The sequence below is a fragment of the Triticum dicoccoides genome, chromosome 1B (genome assembly GCF_002162155.2).
Source record: "Triticum dicoccoides isolate Atlit2015 ecotype Zavitan chromosome 1B, WEW_v2.0, whole genome shotgun sequence".
In the NCBI taxonomy this organism is placed as follows: Eukaryota; Viridiplantae; Streptophyta; class Magnoliopsida; order Poales; family Poaceae; genus Triticum; species Triticum dicoccoides.
This window is the reverse complement of record NC_041381.1, coordinates 537796998-537803959: the sequence shown is the minus strand read 5'-3', so window position 1 is coordinate 537803959 and position 6962 is coordinate 537796998.

Genomic DNA, 6962 nt, shown 5'->3' with positions numbered 1-6962 from the left:
GATGGTATCCTCCTTTGAATGTATTGAGTGACTCGACTTGGCACATGTTCACGCATGTAGTTGAGTCAAATCAACAGCCTTCATGATATTTATGTTCATGGTAGATTATATCCTACTCATGCTTGTACTCGGTGTAAATTAATTTTAATGCATGTTTATGACTGTTGTCGCTCTCTCAGTTGGTCGTTCCCCAGTCTTTTGCTAGCCTTCACCTATACTAAGCGGGTATACTGCTTGTGCATCCAAACTCCTTAAACCCCAAAGTTGCTCCATATGAGTCCACTATACCTTCCTATATGCGGTATTTACCTGCCATTCCAAGTAAATTTGTATGTGCCAAACTCCAAACCTTCAAATGAAATTATGTTTTGTATGCTCGAGCAACTCATGTTTCAACTAGGGCTGCCTATATCTTCTATGCTAGGTGGGTTATTCTCAAGAGGAGTGGACTCCGCTCCTCATTCACGAGAAAGGGCCGGTAACCGGGATGCCCAGTCCCATGATCCAAAAAGATCAAAGCAAATCAAAATAATTAAACAAAACTCCCCCAAGGCTGTTGTTAGTTGGAGGCACTCGTTGTTTCGAGCAAGCCATGGATTGATGCTTGTTGGTGGTTGGGAGTATAAACCTTTACCATTCTGTTTGGGAACTGCCTATAATGCATGTAGTATGGAAGATACAGCCATCTCATAGTTGTTGCGTTGACAGCGAAAGTATGCCGCTCAAAATGTTATTCAATCTCTATTTTAAAATCGAGCTCTGGCACCTCTACAAATCCCTGCTTCCCTCTGCGAAGGGCCTATCTATTTACTTTTATGTTGAGTCATCACCCTTCTTATTCAAAAGCACCCGCTGGAGAGCACTCTGTCATTTGCATTCATTACTATTGGTTTATAATGGGTATGACTTGACTGGATCTCTTTTACCATGAATTACAATGTTTAGACAGTCCTTTATCTTTAAAGGTGCTCTGCATTTATGTTTTGCGGTCTCAGAAAGGGCTGGCGAGATACCATTTTGTTATATCATGTTATGATTGTTCTAAGAAAGTGTTGTCATCCGAGTTTTATTATTATGGCTCGCTAGCTGATTATGCTATTGATATGAGTAATTGTGAGACCTAAGTGTTATTGTTAGTATGGTTAGTTCATAGTATTTGCTGAAACTTGAATGCTGGCTTTTCATGTTTACAACAACAAGAGCAAACAAAGTTTGTAGAAGTTTTTCTTTATCACTTTCAGTTTATCAACTGAATTGCTTGAGGACAAGCAAAGGTTTAAGCTTGGGGGAGTTGATACGTCTCCAACGTATCTACTTTTCCAAACACTTTTGCCCTTGTTTTGGACTCTAACTTGCATGATTTGAATGAAACTAACCCGGACTGACGCTGTTTTCAGCAGAACTGCCATGATGTTGTTTTATGTGTAGAAAAGAAAAGTTATCGGAATGTACTGAAAATCCACGGAGTGACTTTTTGGAAAATATAAAAAATACTGGCGAAAGAATCAAGACCAGGGGCCCACACCCTATCCACGAGACAGGGGGCGCACCCCCTCCTCCTGGGCGCGCCCCCCTATCTCGTGGGCCCCCTGGACCTCCACCGACCTCAACTCTAACTTCATATATTCACGTTCGGGGAGAAAAAAATCAGAGAGAAAGTTTCATCGCGTTTTACGACACGGAGCCGCCGCCAAGCCCTAATCTCTCTCGGGAGGGCTGATCTGGAGTCCGTTCGGGGCTCCGGAGAGGGGGATTCATCGTCGTCGTCATCATCAACCATCCTCCATCACCAATTTCATGATGCTCACCGCCGTGCGTGAGTAATTCCATCGTAGGCTTGTTGGACGGTGATGGGTTGTATGAGATTTACCATGTAATCAAGTTAGCTTTGTTAGGGTTTGATCCCTAGTATCCACTATGTTCTGAGATTGATGTTGCTATGACTTTGCTATGCTTAGTGCTTGTCACTAGGGACCGGGTGCCATGATTTCAGATCTGAACCTATTATGTTTTCATGAATATATGTGTGTTCTTGATCCTATCTTGCAAGTCTATAGTCACCTATTATGTGTTATGATCCGACAACCCCGAAGTGACAATAATCGGGATACTTCTCGGTGATGACCGTAGTTTGAGGAGTTCATGTATTCACTATGTGCTAATGCTTTGTTCCGGTTCTCTATTAAAAGGAGGCCTTAATATCCCTTAGTTTCCGCTAGGACCCCGCTGCCACGGGAGGGTAGGACAAAAGATGTCATGCAAGTTCTTTTCCATAAGCACGTATGACTATTTACGGAATACATGCCTACATTACATTGATGAATTGGAGCTAGTTCTGTGTCACCCTATGTTATAACTATTACATGAGGAATCGCATACGGCATAATTATCCATCACTGATCCATTGCCTACGAGCTTTTCACATATTGTTCTTCACTTATTTACTTTTCCATTGCTACTGTAACAACTACTACAAAAACCCAAAAACTATTATCTTTACTTTTGCCACCGTCACCTTTATTATCATACCACTTTTGCTACTAAATACTTTGCTGCAGATACTAAGTTATCCAGGTGTGGTTGAATTGACAACTCAACTGCTAATACTCAAGAATATTCTTTGGCTCCCCTTGTGTCGAATCAATAAATTTGGGTTGAATACTTTACTCTCGAAAGCTGTTGCGATCCCCTACACTTGTGTGTTATCAGCGCGGGCCGGCCTGCTCGGTGGGCTTCGGTCCAGTCGGGCGAGATTTTTTTAAAATAATTTCGCCCGAAGAAAAAAATTCCTAATAAAATATTTTTTTGTAAAAATGCCAAAAACAATTTTCACCGTCTAAATAAAATATTTAGAACAAAGTGAACATTTTTCTGGCCTAAAAATGCAATTTTCAAAAATGCATATTTTTCTAATTCAAATAAAATAGCAAATAAAATACAAACAAAATCATAATTTGATTTTGAAATTCTTTCTCCAATATTTCTCTTAGTTTGAAGAAGTCATATTATCTTCTCTCATTTATTTTTAATATTGGAAATAATTGGAGAGAAAATAATAAAATCAAATTGATCCTTTCTTCAAATTTGAAATAAATTCAAATATGATTTTTGTGAAACCTCCAACTCTCTTCTTGGGTCCTTGAGTTGCTTAAGATTTCTAGGATCACAACCAAATGCAAGAATAAAATATGATATGCATGTGATGATCTATGTATAACATCCAAATTGAAAATTTGGATGTTACAGTAGCCGGCGAAGAACCTGACGACCCTAGACACTGACGTCCGGGTCCTACACCCGGCCGTATTACCATTGTACCCATGGGTGGTTGGCCTATAAACCCCCCAGGGCTCACCCATGCAAATGGTTCAGCCTTCATTCCACCACACACCATAGCAAGAAGAAGAGAGCTAGCCCTGCCCTTCTTCCTCCTCTATCAACACAGCTCAAGGAGCAACCTTGTACACCTTAGATCTTAGTCATTATAGCAGGAGTAGGGGTGTTATCTCTTCGGAGAGCCCCGAACCTGGGTACGTCTCGTGTGCCTTCGAGCTCGTGCTCACTCTCGCTTCCGGAACCCGACGACGTCCTCATGGCTCCACTCACGATAAGCCACCCCCTGGCATCTGATGTGAGATTACCACGACATAACCTCTTCGTGGAGGTGGTGAGGTTACCAGCAGACTAGACAGACAGAACAAACCCATGACACACAAATAGATAGCATACAAACATAGGTTTAAATCAATTCAATTAGTTTTCAAGCATGGTACGACACTTAAACTAAGTAGTTTTCAACCGAACCAGACCAAAACAACACGCGCAACAAAGAGCTCACCTAGACGTTCACAACGAATGCGTCGTCATGCCTCCTGCACTTGGTCACCACTTCAATGTCATCGTCGTTGAGGTGATCACCTTCAGGGTGTTAGGAGTCAGCAACTTGAAGGTCACCATGTATCCGATCTTGATCTAGTGGACGCCCACACCCCGGCCAGCCGCCTTTCGAGCTCGCGCCCACAAACCCGGCCAGATTTCCTGCCCGCGCGCGGCTTATGGGCGGGCACCAGACCGGCCACCACCCAGTGCGCATCCGCGGACCCACCCCTCTCCACTGTTTACGCACACCCGTGGACCCACCCTCGCCACTGTTCACATGCGTTTGCGGCCCCGTCCAGCTGCTCGCCCCCACGCCCCGACCGACGGCCTTCGAGCTCGCGCCGGACCTCCCCTGTGTGCGCCTTCGCCCGCCTGAGCTCCTACTCCTACGAAGAAATTGATTGAAATCGGTGGGAATCGGGGTTGGTCGCTGGAAATTGGAGGGGATTTGGGCAGAATCGGAGCACCTTGTTGAAGTTTTGTTGGACTTCGACGAGTCCGGTGTTGGTAGGGCTGAAATTTCTCTCCTGCCTACCGTCGCATGGCTTTTTAGTTCACCCTAGAAATCGACTCCAAAGCTGGATATCTTGGGTACAAGTTCTTTTTTTGGCGAGTTATATATAGTTTTTCCCTAATACCGTCGTTTTCCCCTAAAAAGTTTGGTGTTTTTAGCCCTAATAGTGGCGCCTCAGTTAAGATGGGAGTCAAGGCAGCTTTACAAATCCAAAGAGAAGCAATGTCGGAGAAGTATCTTGGGCTCCCAACAACAGCGGGAAGAATTACAGAGTAAAGCTTTGAGCATATTAATGAACGCTTGAGGGCAAGGGTGCAATGATGGTGCGAAATGAAAATGTCATGTGCAGCAAGAGAAGTTCTTTTGAAGTCAGTGGTCCAAGCTCTACCGGCCTACTCTATGAGTTGTTTCAAACTCACAAAAGGTTTGTGTAAGAAAGTGGCGACAAATATGTCACAATATTGGTGGGCTAGGTCACTGGATAAAAAAGGAATGCATTGTCAATCTTGGGATAAGATGTGCATTGCAAAGTCACAGGGAGGAATGGGATTCCGAGACCTGGAAACGTTTAATGACGCGCTGTTAGCAAAGCAAGCATGAAGATTACTTAAGAACCCAGCTAGCTTGTGTGCACGTGTGCTTAAAGCACGATACTTCCCTAATGAGGAGTTTTTAACGGCGGGCTGTCCAACTAGTGCATCCAAGACATGGAAAGCAATTATAAAAGGAAGAGAGATGCTAAAGAAGGGACTCATCCGGAGAATTGGTAATGGAGAGACCATTGGGCAGATGGCACCATATCAATGAAACCGATGGGAGCACTTGAGCCAAACTCAATTCAGCTAGTGTCGGACCTAATTGATCCGACTACAAATCAATGGAACACGGAGTTGGTCCGAAGTATTTTCTATGCACCCGACGCGGCAGCTATTCTTGCCATGGCAAGACCGCGTGTAGGAGGTGCAGATGTGTGGGCATGGGCCAGGGAGAAATCAGACCTTTTCATGGTCAGATCGGCGTATAGGCATGAGATGCAGACTAAAATTCAGGTGACTGAAACTAGTGTTTCATCATCAGGTGATTCGGCCATTTGGAAGGCATTGTGGAAAATCGATGTGCTCCCGAAGATCCGGGTGTTTTGGTGGCGCGTGCTAAAGAACTTCTTACCGTCCTATGGGAAGCTTCAAAGGCGGCACATTAAGCAACTACCTCACTGTCCGATGTGTGGACATGACAATGAAACGATGTTTCACTCGTTGATGGAATGTGAACATGCAAGACGTTTTTGGGAGGCGGCATAACGGTTCTTTGGTATAGATATACCAAGATTACACCCTGAGACTTGGTCTCGAGATCTATTAGATCATCGGTTTTACAAAAAGGAAGTGGCAGCTATTATGATCACCGTGATGTGGGTTGTGTGGCATTCGAGGAACAACTATACTCATGGTGAGTTGGTGTACCAGCTGATCAAATCAATGGTGATCATTGAAGAGATTATCAGGGCGCTTGAGATACCTGAGAGGCAGAAGACCAAAACTACTGCCCGTCCGAGGTGGCTACCACCGGAGGAGGGATGGATAAAGATCAATACCGATGGTGCGACGGATATGGGGCAAATGCATGGAGGAGCAGGCTTTATTGCTCGAGATCATCATGGAGGTTTTGTTAGAGCGGGAGGTACAAGATATGACAGGGTTCTTGATCCGTTATCCATTGAGGTACTTGCATGCAGAGATGCGATCCAAATGGCGCTAGATATGGGCTTGCAGCAAGTGGTGTTGGAAACGGATTGTCAAGAGATCCAGCGGCTGTGGGAGTTACCTCAGAAGTCGTCGTGTTTTCACTTGATCATGGAGATGAAAAATCTATCTTCTTTTTTCCAGGGATTTGAGCTACGGTTTGCAGGTCGCCAGTCTAATATGGTGGCACACCGTCTAGCTAGGCATTCGTTACAACTTTATGTTTCTATGATTATGTATGATACAATCCCTGGGTGACTGACTGATTGTTTGCATTCAGCCATGCTGGCGCCTAATGAATAAAAGAGCTGGAGGGCGTTTAGCTTCAAAAAAAAATTTGTTTTCATACAAAACCGTAAAATATGATTATTTTACTGTTTAACTTTATTTAATTATTTGGATTGGTTACCACAATACAGTTTAGCCTTTACTAGATCTCCGCTAGATAAAGGATCCCGTCCTCGCTCGGAGCCGGAGCCTATCTATCCATCCGCTCTCCACGTAATCCGCAATTAACAAAGCACGCACGGGCAGTGCCTTCCCAGGTAAGCCTCGCCCCGCCAATGGACGACGCTACACCAAAAGTCCAAAAGCAAACCCCAAACCAAACCAAACCGCAAGCCCAGGCCAGGCCAGGCCGCGCAGTTCAGTTCCATTACTGCCCTCCACCCACCCACCCTCCCTCCCCGCACACAATGGCGGTGCGGAACTCCCAGATAAACACGGGGAATCTCCCCCAGAAACCGCACCAAATCGGTTAAAAATCTCCCGGATTTTAAACCCGATCGATCGAGATAGAGGGGGAGAGGGGTAAACCAGACTTAAAA